Source organism: Ursus maritimus, unplaced genomic scaffold, assembly GCF_017311325.1.
Source record: "Ursus maritimus isolate PB19 unplaced genomic scaffold, ASM1731132v1 scaffold_12, whole genome shotgun sequence".
Taxonomy (NCBI): domain Eukaryota; kingdom Metazoa; phylum Chordata; class Mammalia; order Carnivora; family Ursidae; genus Ursus; species Ursus maritimus.
The window spans coordinates 9,868,864-9,882,851 of record NW_024423564.1 but is presented as its reverse complement, the minus strand read 5'-3'; the positions used below and the strand labels follow the sequence as shown (position 1 = coordinate 9,882,851).

At 36.2% G+C, this 13,988-nt stretch overlaps 1 protein-coding gene across 2 annotated transcripts in view; it reads right to left on the bottom strand.

The window, feature by feature from the left end:
* Positions 1 to 13,988, bottom strand: part of TRIM33 (tripartite motif containing 33) — a 115,048-nt gene that overhangs the window by 36,651 nt on the left and 64,409 nt on the right. The gene's annotated exons all lie outside the window — the stretch shown is intronic.

Here is a 13,988-nt window from a genome sequence, read left to right as displayed (position 1 = left end):
ACACTCTATGCTGCCCTCACACATCTTACCTTAACAGCAACTTTTAACTACCAATCCCTTCCCTTTCAAGCCTGAGAAGCCATTTTGCAAGACCAAAGAAATTAACTCAAAAACTGTTCAAGTGCTCTTACATTAGAATTTTGATTCAGAATTACATTTTTTAAAAATCCAAATACTGGAATAAGTTGTATACACTTTAAATCATAAAATATAACATTATAGAAAATACTTTCAAAAGTGGGGAAACTACCTGTAGTTTTAACATCATAAACCCACTACTACCACTGTTAATATATAGTCCTTAAGTCTTTTTATTATGTATTTTAAAATACAAGTATATATAATATGTGCAATTTTATATCTGACTTTTATCTTGTCTTTACAATCACCACTTGAAACAATTTTTCAGCTCTCCATACTATATAGTCGAATTTTTCCAAAAGAGTTGAACCAATTAAAAATCACCAACACCAGTTTTATTGTAACTTTGTCAACATGAATGGTGTCTGTTATTATTTCCTAATATTATTGTGTGAAAATTTACACTTGATAGTAAAGACTACAGTTCTTTGGCTATTAGGAAGGTAGAATGGTTTTCTTTCCTAGTTTTATTTCCTTTGTGTAAATTGCTCATTAAGTCAAATATCTTTGGGATTCTTCTGTATGCTAGGGATACATGAGTAAAAAAAATCCATTATTGTTCATATTCTTGTAATAAATAGGCACAGATATGAAATGATACCGTACTGTGATAGAACTATAATGGAGATACATATAGTCTGCAAAAAGAACACAGCCTTAATACTAAGGAAAGCTTCACAGAGAAGTCAGAATAGTATTATCATATGCTAAATACAGAGCCATATTTAGGGAATTACAAAGACTTCAATTTAGTCAAAGAAAGCCATGCAAAGGTCAGAATGTAAGATAATAATTAATAAAATCCAGACTCAGGCTGTGAAGGGCTGGGTATACCATGCTAATGTTTGGATTTTATCTTCTCAGTAATGGGAAACGCTTGAAAAATTCTAACCAAGATGTAATAATCAGATTTATGTTCCAGGAAAACTGTCAGGCAGAAATATAAAAGATAAATCCAAAGAAGAGAGAACAGGATGACCAGCTAGAACTCTATGACAGTAGCTCAGATAAGGTATCAGAATAGAACACTAGCTGGCAAAGCTGCACAAACAAGCTTGAACAATGGACTGTGCCAGAGAGATCAGCACCTTTGGTGATTTGGGAGTCTACATGCTCCAGTTAAAGTAAGGTCTATGGTAGCACCCAAAAATTAAATGCCTAGCTAAGGCACGGTCAAGAGAAGGTCACTGGAAATGAGCTCAAGATACTGACAAAGTTACAACTGTCTATTTGGATACTAAAACGACGAAAGGTAGGAACTGAGATTAAGAGGAAGACTGTGAGCATCTAGATGTCTGTGTCTTCAGTGAAGGTTTCACTTAAGGTAAATTTAGGAGAAAAGGTTAAAAAGTTGTGAACGCTGAGGAAAGTTTGGTAAGATAAGTGCTCGGGTTCAAGAGGTAAAGGAAAAATGGAGGGCGGTAGAAGGCAAAATGTACAGCAATATGAGAACTGGTGTAATAGAGAACATTCAGCAAATGAGGTTATTATTTTGTGCATTGCTTTTAAGAATTTTTTAAAGAACTTTTTTATTGTAGTAAAATATACATCATAAAACTGACCACTTTATGACTTTTAAGAACTCATTTTTAAAGCAAAGCAAAACAACAAAACCCAAACCCTGTCTGCAAAGTCTAATAACACTTTATAATTTGTGTAAGACATTAAACAGCAAAAAAAGATGTGTATTTTAATTTTAAATTAAAACTAACAAAATTAATTAAAGCTATCTACTGTTAGATAGATAGGTAACCCAAAGATTGTTTCATTTCATTCTTTCATTGAAGAACATTTGATTTATTCCATATACCACAATTTCTCTATGTCCAAAATAAAATTTTGCTTTGTTAAATGTACAAATGAAGTAGGAATATGAGATTACCATGCTAACCTTTGTGACTCAATGAGCTTTAGACTGAGATGAAGAAAGATCTTCTGACACAGAGTTTGATTATGTCAGTAAATAGAAAGGCACTTGGTGGTAAGGTCAACTAGTACAATTCACAAAATTCTGATTCATAAAATCTAACCCTGTGCAAATTTATTTCCTTTCTCACCTCAAAATGAACACTTCAGAATCCTGTTTCTAGAAATATCTTGTTGATTCATGTGAACAAGTATTAAGCACTCACACTATGATATACCTATGTTTAAGTATGTGTTATTTCCTCCCCTTATACAGGAGTTGACATCTGAGCTGGTGTTTAAGGATGAGTAAGAGTACTCAAGACAAACTTGGGAGGAAGGTAAGCTCTCCCACTGGGGAAAAAAAATATCTGAATGTATATTAGTACATAGTTCTGAAGCTCTATCATTTTCAAGGCTAAGAAAAGGAAAGCAAAACTAGAAAAGTAAAGAAATACAAGATGCTAAAAAGACTTGCACATTTTGCTTAAATTGCATTCAGATAATAAATAATAGTGAACCGTTAAGGAATTGAATGAAAAGTGATAATCAGATTTGTCTCTATTCACTTGATTAATTTCAATTACATTATTAGAAGAAAAATATGAACTGGATCTTAAACAACAAAAAAGCAATGTGGAAGTAGTTCTGGCTACAAGCTACTTCTGATTCTCCTAGTTAACAGAATAACTAACAATGCATATTATTTTTTAGCAAATCAAAATTACAGTTGAAATACTTCAGAAATGGGGAGAAAAAAGAATAACCAATAAATGGATTAAGTATAATTTCGATTAGGGGCGCTGGGTGGCTGAGTCAGTTAAACATCCCAACTCTAGATTTCGGCTCAGGTCATGATCTCAGGGTCCTGGGATCGAGCCCTGAGTCAGGCTCTGCACTCAGTGGGGAGTCTGCTTGAGAATTTCTCTCTCCCTCTCCTTCAGCCCCTCCCTCCTGCACTCCCTCTCTCTGTCTCTCCAAAATAAATAAATCAATCTTTTTTTAAACATAATTTTGATTAATACGTAAACACATGAAAGCCTTTTCTTAGGTGTTAATCTTGTATATGAAGTAGAAATGATTCTTAACCTAGGATTCTACTCACAGTAAGTTATATTCAGTATTTCAAAATGTATAGGTAAAAATTACAGATGCCCATGATTTAGTTAGGACAGGCAGGCTAGGTAAGACCTTCTGTGCTTTTGATCAGAATCACAGAAACTCAGTATAATATATAACCACTGGTTAGGTAGTTTTGAACAAAAATCATCATCATGATTATACGTGTTTTTTATTATTGAGAAATAAATTATTATTTAATGCAGTTGCTAAGAAATTTTTGAAAACATGGTTCTCAGAAGACTGGGAAATGAATAAGGGCTGTTTTGTTTTTTGTGTTTTTTTTTAAAGACTGAGAATCAATTATCTAGTAACTTCAAACTATAACTTTTGAAAGCACATTTAGTCTTACTAGGTCCTGAGCTGTCAGGGATGCTACTCTACTTTGCCAAGTAATCACAGTATTTTTTAGTAATTGTCAGCATTTAACAGTTGATAAGATTTTACTCTGGCACTTCTAGAAAAATATACCATCTTAGTTTATAACCAAACTGAGTATCTGGGGAAACATTTTTTAGCTAGTATGTACTAATTCTGACTCAGTATATATTTTTTTAAGATTTATTTATTTTTAGACAGAGAGCGAGCACACATGCGTGAGTGGGGGGAGAGGGAGAGAATCTCAAGCAGACTCCTGGTTGAGTCAGAGCCAACTCGGGGCTCGATCTCACAACCCCAAGATAATGACCTGACCTGAAACCAAGAGTCGGACACTCAACTGACTGAGCCACCCAGGCACCCCTCAGTTTCTTTTTTAATTCAGTACTCCATTTTAAAAATTATATAAAATTTTGGTTCCACTGAACCTACCACTCACTTTCAAAGGTATCTACTTATAGCCAATTTTGTTGATACCCCCTCCTGCTCTATTCTCAGGATTACTTTGAAAAAATCCCAAACATATTTTATCTAATCATTTATCAATCTATAGATAGCAATAGCAGTTTTGAGAACTTATGTTTTCAGATGCTGTGCTAAGTATCTTACATGGATTCTCTCATTTAATCTTTAGAAAAATTTAACGATGAACGTACTATTTCTATCCTCATAGTAGCAGCTGAATAATTTGGATAACCCTGTGTGTTAGTTCTTCAGACAAATATATAATAATAATATTTATCTTACAGGACTGTTCCAAGAGTTAAATTGGTCAAAACACACAAAGCACTTAATAAGCATAGTACTTTGCTTACCCAAGCACAGTAAGGGTTTAAAATTAGTTGTCACTGCTATTTTTGCAGTAATTTTAAATGATTTGCATTATGACAATGCAAAGCTTCAAACCTTCGACAAAAGCCTACTGTGCACAAAGACCTAATTTAAAATGAGGCTATGTTCCTTATTTAAAGCTCTATATGAAATGATAATAAACCCTAAGAGTTCAGGAAGAGTTGCAGAGAGCAGCAATTCTGATCAACTATGAGAACCTAGAAGGGTGGAAATTACAAGAAAGCTTGGGGAAGACATTAGGATTCTCACATGAAGAGAAGAGGGAATAAAAGCCCACTTTAATTAAATCTCAAAGGGCACACAGTGATATCAGCTGATATTTCAATAATGTATGACTTCAGTAGTACAACAGGCTATTATTATATTATATTTTATATATTATATATATTATATACTATATTTTATATATATATATTATATACTATATTATATATTCTAACGCTGTTTTCAAATTCACCAATCTTTTCTTCTTTAATGTCTAATCTTTTAAACCCATCCAAAATCAAACAGGGAAAAAAACTGGGGGGAGGAGGGTGCAGTGGAGAGACAGAAGAATAGTGAGTTTGGGGACAACTGTAATAACACTAATATATGTATAACTGGCATCCCATGTGGGAAGGTAGAAGAAAGAGAAAAAAAATATTAGAAGAAATTATAATAATGGAGTAAACTTTTCCAAAGCTGATGAAAAGTATAACCCTACGGATCTAAAAACTTCCAACATCCTCCAAGCACAGAAACATTAAGAAAATTATTCTAAGGTACATTGTTTCCAAACTACTTAAAGCCAATAATAATAAGATTAAATCTTAAAAGTAGCTAGAAGGAAAAAAAGATACATTATATACAGACCAATAAAAGTAGAACAGATGGGGCACATGGGTGGCTCAGTCAGTTAAGTTTCTGCCTCTTGGTTTCGGCTCAGGTCATGAGATTGAGCCCTGGGTCGGATTTTGCTGGGCTCAGCATGGAGCCTCCTTAAGATTCTCTCTCTCCCTCTCCCCTCGCCATCTCTCTGCTTGTGCACACTCACTCTCTCTCACAAAAATAAAAAAAAATAATAATAAACCTAAAAAAAGTAGAAGGAATTAAGATGAATACACAAAATAATGTGGGGGAAAAACACAATTTAGTGGAGATCAACAACCCAAAAGTTGGGGGTTTTTGGGTTTTTTTTTTAAGATTTTATTTATTTGACAGAGACAGAGACAGCCAGCTAGAGAGGGAACACAAGCAGGGAGAGTGGAAGAGGAAGAAGCAGGTTCCCAGTGGAGGAGCCTGATGTGGGGCTTGATCCCAGAATGCCGGGATCACTCCCTGAGCCAAAGGCAGACGCTTAACGACTGAGCCACCCAGTCGTTAACCAACCAAAAGTTGGTTTTTTGAAAAGACTAATATTGACAAATCTAGAAAAGACTGATCAAGAAAAACACAGAAGGCAGAAATAACTAATATCAAGGATTAAAAAGAGGTCACCATCACTACAGATCTGAAGACATTAAAAAGGTATTAATGAAACCTTGTATCAAGAAATTTGATCTAGATAAAATGGACAAACTTAGAGAAAAATGTAACTCTACAAAACTAAGCAAGAAGATATAGAAAACCTGATTCTATAGCTAAAAAATAAATATAAACGAAAAAATTCCTATCCAAACGGGGTGCCTGGCTGGCTGGCTCAGTCAGTTGGAAGAGCACGTGACTCTTGATCTCGGGTTGTGTGTTCAAGCCGTGTGTTGGCTGTGGAGCCTACTTAAAATAAAAAACACTAATAATAATAATAATAATAATAATAATAATAATAATAATAAATTCCTGTCCAAAATACATATCCTAGAGAAACGTATGTGCATGTACCCCTGAAGATGTAAGAAATGTTCTTATTTTTTATAGTAGCCAAAAGCAGAAACAACCCTCGTTACTGTCAATAAAACAATGGACAAGGGACGCCTGGCTGGCTCAGTCAGTAGAGCATGTTACTCTTGATCTCGGGTTTTGAGTTCAAGCCCTGCAGTGGATGTAGAGATTACTTAAAAATAAAACCTTTTAAACATAAATAAAAATAAAACAATGGATAAACTATAGCCAAGAGGTTCTCAAACTTTCTTGAATCATGATGCCAGTTAGTGTCTCAGCAATTTTTTTCACAGAACTAAAAGAAATACTTAACAGTTCCATTTATCAAGTGGTTAAGTCAAAAAATACACCAAAAATCCAGATTTGTAAAGATATTTTAGTCATTCCTTACACTGTACTTTTAGGTACTTCTCTGTATATGTGATATTGTCTTGTGATCTTAAATCTTTTAAAACTGAGGGCCTCAGAGGGGAGGGGGGTGGGGGAATGGGATAGACCGGTGATGGGTAGTAAGGAGGGCACGTATTGCATGGTGCACTGGGTGTTATACGCAACTAATGAATCATCGAGCCTTACATCGGAAACCGGGGATGTACTGTATGGTGACTAACATAATATAATAAAAAAAACATTTAAAAAAATAATAAAGCAATCTTTTAAAAGTATGAAGTTGTTAGTGACACGCAATGAATTCTTCTATTTGCCAGGAAGTATTCAAAGGGTAAGGATACCACAGTAAACAAAACAAAATATGGTCTTCTACCTTTCCTTACATTCTAATTATGGAGAAAACAAAATTTAAGTAGAGTTATGTCATAGAGAAGACACAAGTGGCAAAAAATTCTAGATCGGAAACCCAGAAAAGCATTCCTGAAGAGTTTGTACTGAGATCTCAAAGGTCAGGACCAGCCATGCAGATACCATAGATGAATCATAAAATGATCAGAGGCATGTCTGCACTGCTGCAAAGGAAAATGACCAACCGAGTTTTGACTTTTCTAATAATTTACTGATTAATACCAACACACATCTCAACCAACCTGTCCCTTTGCCAAATGGATAACTAATTACTCTGTTTCTTTCTCAAATCTTCTCTCCTGATATTCCTGTCATTCAAGCAAACTCTTAGCCACACCCAATTCTCCTTCTAGTCGTAAGCAATCATTCCACTGGGTAAGTGAATCTGAGACTTAGGAGCTCCTCAGATAATCTGAGAGGCACACACACTATAATATTAAAATTAACAACTTTTTTTCAGCAAAACCAAAAGGAATTAACCCTATTTTGGAGTTAATCACTAAAGTGAACTACAACTGAACCATATATTAAATCTCAAGACTTATACAGACTCCAAGATGGCAAGGACAGTCTCAGTTATTTTTATTATTGCATAGTCATCACCTACCATGGTACCTGGTACATGGTGAGCTCTCAAATATCTACTGAACAGAAGAGCTAAATGAATCCTAAATACGGAAACAAGCTGCTTTTTTTGACAATAAATGTACCAGATGAAAACAGTATACTTGGGGGCACCTGGGTAGCTCAGTTGGTTAAGCATCCAACTCTTGATCTCAGCTCAGGCCCTGACCTCAGGATCGTGAGTTCAAGCCCCTCACTGGGCTCCACACTGGGCATGGAGCCTACTAGAAAGAAGGAAAGAAAAAAGGAAAGAAAGCAAGGAAGGCAAAGAGGGCAGGCAGGCAGGCAAGCATACAATACATTTGGACAGATCTGTCCAAGCTCTGAATCTAGCTCCCTGAGAAAACAAATGTACATATGAATTTATATGTCATTCTTACCGTCAATTTGGATTTTATCGGAAAGTCTTTTGGAACTTTGTAAGAATTTACAGAAAAAAAATTGGTTTGGCAAAGGTTCTTCCTAAGTAGGGGTTATCAACCTTCACTGAATAACAAAAACCACCTGGGGTGATTTATCAGTATTTGTAACATCCTGTAAAAAATTTTGATACCCAGGATGTAATAAAAAATTTTTATTTAACCACTCTGGAGTACGACTAAGGTATCAGTATTTTTTTTAAAGTTCTCTAGGTAGGTCTACATCTAGAATTGAAAAGAAAAATATCTGCTCTAATGCTTATTTATCCATCTATCTATCACCCATCTATCCATTTTTTAATATAAAAGCCTAATTACAAGAAAAAGTTATTTCTCAGGAAAATATTTTAGAGAAATTTCACTTATACAGTTCAAGTGACTTCCATTATAAACTATCTTGCTCTTTAACAAAAATGTCTGACATTATATTGTAAGTACACTCTCTCTTAAATCATAATGATCCTAAAAATCTACAAATGCCCAACTATACACAAGACTTCAATCAGGGATAAAAAATATTAAAGTAGAGCAAAGGTGACATCCACTCTCAGCCGTGACAAAATAAGTGGTACCAGACTAGCCCTGCCACCAGAACTATGAACTAAGAGAGAAATATGGGGTTAACTATAGTCAGTCACTAGACTACAGGCAGAGAATTTCTGCAATCTTTTAGACAGCCCCACCACTATCCTGCCTCTCTGTCTACAGACAATTTTATGATAGCTGCCACAGAGAACTGAAACCAAACAGAGCCCAGAAGTCTCTCTGAGGTGAGGAGGCCACAGTCAGAGTTTGGGACTACTGAGAAGCCGGAATCCATGAACAGGGCACTGGAATCGAGGGAGCTGTGCAGGGTGAGGTTAGGGAATGGGGGGAATGGAGGGAAAGAAAGACACAGAATCAAAGAATTCCTCACAAGTCCTCAGCCAGTATCTGGGCTGTATATGCACAGCACAAGATTACAAAAGGCTTAACAGAGAGCAGTTGCTATTAAGTTGACGGTAGAACAGAGAAACTAGAAGTCAAGCAGTTCCAAGAGACAGAATTCCAGCTGAGCGAGTGGGGGAAAAGACTTTGTCCACCTCCCCAGACATCAATCTGAGAAACCCGCAAGGCCACACCTTAAAAGAAAAAACTATACTAGGAATAAACTTTATCCTAGGCCCATCCTGTCCTTACAAAGCCTAAAACCAAACCCTCTCAAGATCTTCCAGGAAACAATTTAGAAGTTGAGTTCCACCGAGTTAGAGAGGCTTGGGAAATACATTGGGTTTTCCATAGATCCTCCCTTAAAAAGCAGAAACCATGCTTACACAAGATCGAGGTGATCAGCCAGTAATTTAACCCCCTGACAGAACAACAATCAATAGTCTACAAAGAAAAATAAAAGAATCCAAAGTTTCTATGATGTATCATTCACAACATCCAAACATCAATTCGAAAATCACTAGGCATCAAAGAAACAGTAAAAAAATTTTAAATTTAAAAAAATTTGAAAAGTAGCCATTGCACTACTGGGTATTTACCCCAAAGATACAGACGTAGTGAAGAGAAGGGCCATATGCACCCCAATGTTCATAGCAGCATTGCCACAATAGCTAAATCGTGGAAGGAACCGAGATGCCCTTCAACAGATGACTGGATTAAGAAGTTGTGGTCCATATATACAATGGAATATTACTCAGCTATCAGAAAGAACGAGTTCTCAACATTTGCTGCAACATGGACGGCACTGGAGGAGATAATGCTAAGTGAAATAAGTCAAGCAGAGAAAAACAATTATATGATTTCTCTCATCTATGGAACATAAGAACTAGGAAGATCAGTAGGGGAAGAAAGGGATAAAGAAAGGGGGGGTAATCAGAAGGGGGAATGAAGCATGAGAGACTATGGACTCTGAGAAACAAACAGGGTTTCAGAGGGGAGGGGGGTGGGGGAATGGGATAGACCGGTGATGGGTAGTAAGGAGGGCACGTATTGCATGGTGCACTGGGTGTTATACGCAACTAATGAATCATCGAACTTTACATCAGAAACCAGGGATGTACTGTACGGTGACTAACATAATAAAAAAAACATTTAAAAAATTTTGAAAAGTAAAAAGTAAAAAAAAAAAAACCAAAAAACCCAAAACAGTAAAATACAACTTAAAGTAAAGAAAAAGAGTTCAATAGTAACTAACACCAAGATGGTCCTGATATTCTATTCAGCAACGACTTTTTAAATAGGTTATTGTACATTTATTCAAAATTTACATGAAAACATCTTTTAGTGAGTGAACTAACAGAAAATCTGAGAAGAGAACTTAAATTATAAAAGAGAAATGAACATTCTAAAAAAGTGCAATAATTGAAGTAATTCACTAGATGAGCTTGGGAGCAAATGGAAATGGCTGAAGGTTTAGTGAAAATGAACACAAACGGAAAGTTATGAAGTTTGGAAGAGAGAATAAAGGAAAATGATCAAAGCCTCAGGGACCTGTGTGACAAAAACAACACATAATCAGGAGTTTCAGAATAATGGCCAACTTCCCAAATTTGATGAAAACCATAAACTTATAGGCAAAGAAGGTCAGTGAACCACACACAGGATAAACAGAACGAAATATACAACCTTAAAACATAATGGTCAAATGGTGAAGACCATGGAAAAAGAGAATCTTGAAAGCAGCCTGAGAAGCACCAGACAACATTCAGGTAAGAACAATATGAACGATACCATTAAAAACAAAGGAGGCCAGAATACAAAGTAATGACAGCTATAAAATGTTGAAAGAAAAACTGTCAGTCCAGAATTCTATAACTAATGCAATCATCCTTCTAAACTGAGGATGTTCTGATGAACATAGCTGAGAATATTAACTGCAGCAGACCTGCAAAAGAAGAAATGCTGAAGGATATTCTTCAGGACAAGGGAAAATAATAAAAGATGGTATCTCATATAAACAGGAAGATATAGAGAAACAGAAATGGTAATAAATGGAAAAATGTTTTTAAAAACTAGGATTTCATTTTTCCTTCTCATAATTTCCTTAAAAGACAGCTTCTACCCCTCCCCGCCCCCGAGATAGAGAGTGTGTGCACAGGGTGGGGCGGGGAGGGCAGAAGGAGAGGGAGAGACAGCAGGCTCCATGCTCAGCACAGAGCCCAATGTGGGGCTGATCTCACGACCCTGAGATCATAACCTTAGTTAGCCAAGCCACCCAGGTGCCCCAAAGACACCTTTTTTTTTTTTTTAAAGAAGGCATTGTACAGTAAGATTTATAAGGTATGCATGAATAAATGATATGTTATTAGTATAAAGGAATTAGGGCTTGATAAACTGAATTATCCTTTTGTAAGGTTACTGTATTCATAAAGTAGGAAATAGTACAATACTTTATCATTAGCCCTAGAGCAATCATTAAAAATAATAGAATTAGGGGAGCCTGGGTGGCTCAGATGGTTGGCTGTTTGCTTTCCCAGGTCATGATCTGTCGGGCTCCCTGCTCAGTGGGGAGTGCTTCTCCCTTTCCCTCTGCCGCTCCCCCTGCTCGTGTTCTCTCTGTCAAATAAAGAAATAAAATCTTTTGATAAATGAATGAATGAATAAGATGGGATTGAACATTCCAATTAAAAAAGCTAGGGCCTCCATGGGGCACTTGGTTGGCTCAGTCGGAAAAGCATGTGACTCTAGACCTCAGGGTCTTGAGTTTAAACCTCACATTGTGTGTAAAAATAACTTAAATATTAAAAAAGAAAGAAAGAAAAAGAAAAAGAAAAGGAGGAGTAAAGGTCTCCAATTAAGAAACCGAACAAGCAGCCCTCAACTATTTATACAATTAAAAACTGATTTCTACGAAAATACACAACTATAACTGACAATTCCTATATTCAGGCAGGTTTATCATCTCTTTTTCTCCTATATCTAAATTAATAAGTATTTGATGAATAGATGAAATGTCTAAATGTGTGTCAAATACCGTTCTAGGCTCTTGGGACACCATGAATAATACAGACGCCTGTCTTCATGAAGCTTATATTCTAATGAGAACAACACAAAAAGTAAGTTGTAAATTACAGAACATGTTTAGAAAGTGATAAGTGCAATATAAAAAAAAGAAAACTGAAACAGGATAAGGAGGATTAGGGGTAAAGGGACAAATTGCAATTTTAAATAGTGATCAGAGTAAACCTTGTTGACAGTTACATTTAAGCAGACTTGATGGATACATGGAAGTTCGCTATGCAAACACGTGGACCAACAGTGTCCCAGGTAGAGAAAAGAGGGAGGCAGCAGCATCTCTGCCATGCTTTAGAAACAACAAAAGCCAGACTGAGGGGGGAGAGCAGCAGTAGATGAAATATGAGCATACAGGCCACTATAAGGAATCTTTCACTCTGACAAAAGTGGAGAGCCACTGCAGGTTTTGAGCAGGAAGTGAGTCTGACATGAGACTGTTCTAGTAGTTAAGAATAAACTGAGGGCAATATTACAAGCACAGGGATGAATGAGGAGATGACTGAAGTCGACCAGGCCAGAAATGGTGGTGTCTGAGAGCAGCCTAGTAGCAATGGAGCTAATAGCAACGAGAAATAGTAAGAAATTTTGAGATTCAGGGATAGCTTTTGAAGGGGGAGCCAAAAAGATGTTCTGAGAAGTCTGAGTTTGGGTATGAGAAAACAGTGGAATCAAGGATAGTGCCAAGATTTCTAGCTTATGCAATGGAAAAAATGCAACTGCCACAAACTGAGATAGGGCAAGGCTGCCAGGGAAAAAGATTTGGAGTAAGCGAACAGTTCTATTTTGGATATATTATATTTGAGAAAGCAGACAAGAAGAGATGTTACAGTTTATAGAATAGACAAATCTGAAAGTTCAGTAGAGAGTTCTGAGCTAGAAATAGAAATTTGGACATCATCAGCATATGGATGGTATTTAAAGCCATAAATCTGTAGCTGCAGATAATGAAGTAATGCCTGGCACATCCAACATTAAGAGTTGAAGAAAAATGAGCAAATGAAACTGAGAAGTAATCAGTGTGGTAGGAGGAAAACTAAAAGAATGCAGTCTCTTGGCAGTCAAGTAAATAACATGTATTAAGGGAATGATCAACTATGTCAAATGTTGCTGATATGAGAAGTATTAAGATAATGACCAAGTAATGACCTCTAGATTTAGTAATGCAATGGTTATTGGTGACCTTGAAAAGAATAATGTTGGTAAAATGTTGACAGAATGGGACAGGAGAAATTAGGAGTCCATGATTACAAGCAATCGTTTCAAAATATTTTGCTGTGAAGAGGAACGGGGACAGCTGCCCGCAGACAAAGTGGATTAAAGAGAAAGTTTTTCATTCTCTTTCATTTTTTAAAGATGGAAGAAATAAATAGCAGAATATTAAAATACTGGTGGGAATAAATGCTGCAGTGAAAAACTGACATCAGCAGAGAAAGCCAAACTGCTGAAGCAATTTCCTTGGCTGTTTAAGATGAGATAGAAGCGTATAAGGTGAGAAACTGGCTTCATAAAGGAAGAGAATTCAACTAAAATAACAGAGAAATGTAACTGGTTGGTAGACAAGTAGATATGGTAGAGGAAGTCTGCAGAAGTTCTTGTATTGCTTCAGTTTTCTCAATGAGTAGGAAGCATTGCCAATATCTGGGAGTGAAGATGGACGATGAAATGTTGACAGGAAACAATGTGAATGCACCGTATGATGGCCAAAGAGTCTATATGAGGTAAGTGGTCACGAACTGAGAATAAGACCAGTTGGTGTCCTGCGTTTTTTTCTACCTGGTGTTCAGCTGCATAAGCAAAGTATGATGGAAGGGAAGATGGGTTTAATCAAGACTGTGGTTTTACCAAGAGACTTCAACCAAGTGGAATACAGGAGTCAAGGCTAAATGTGAGGGA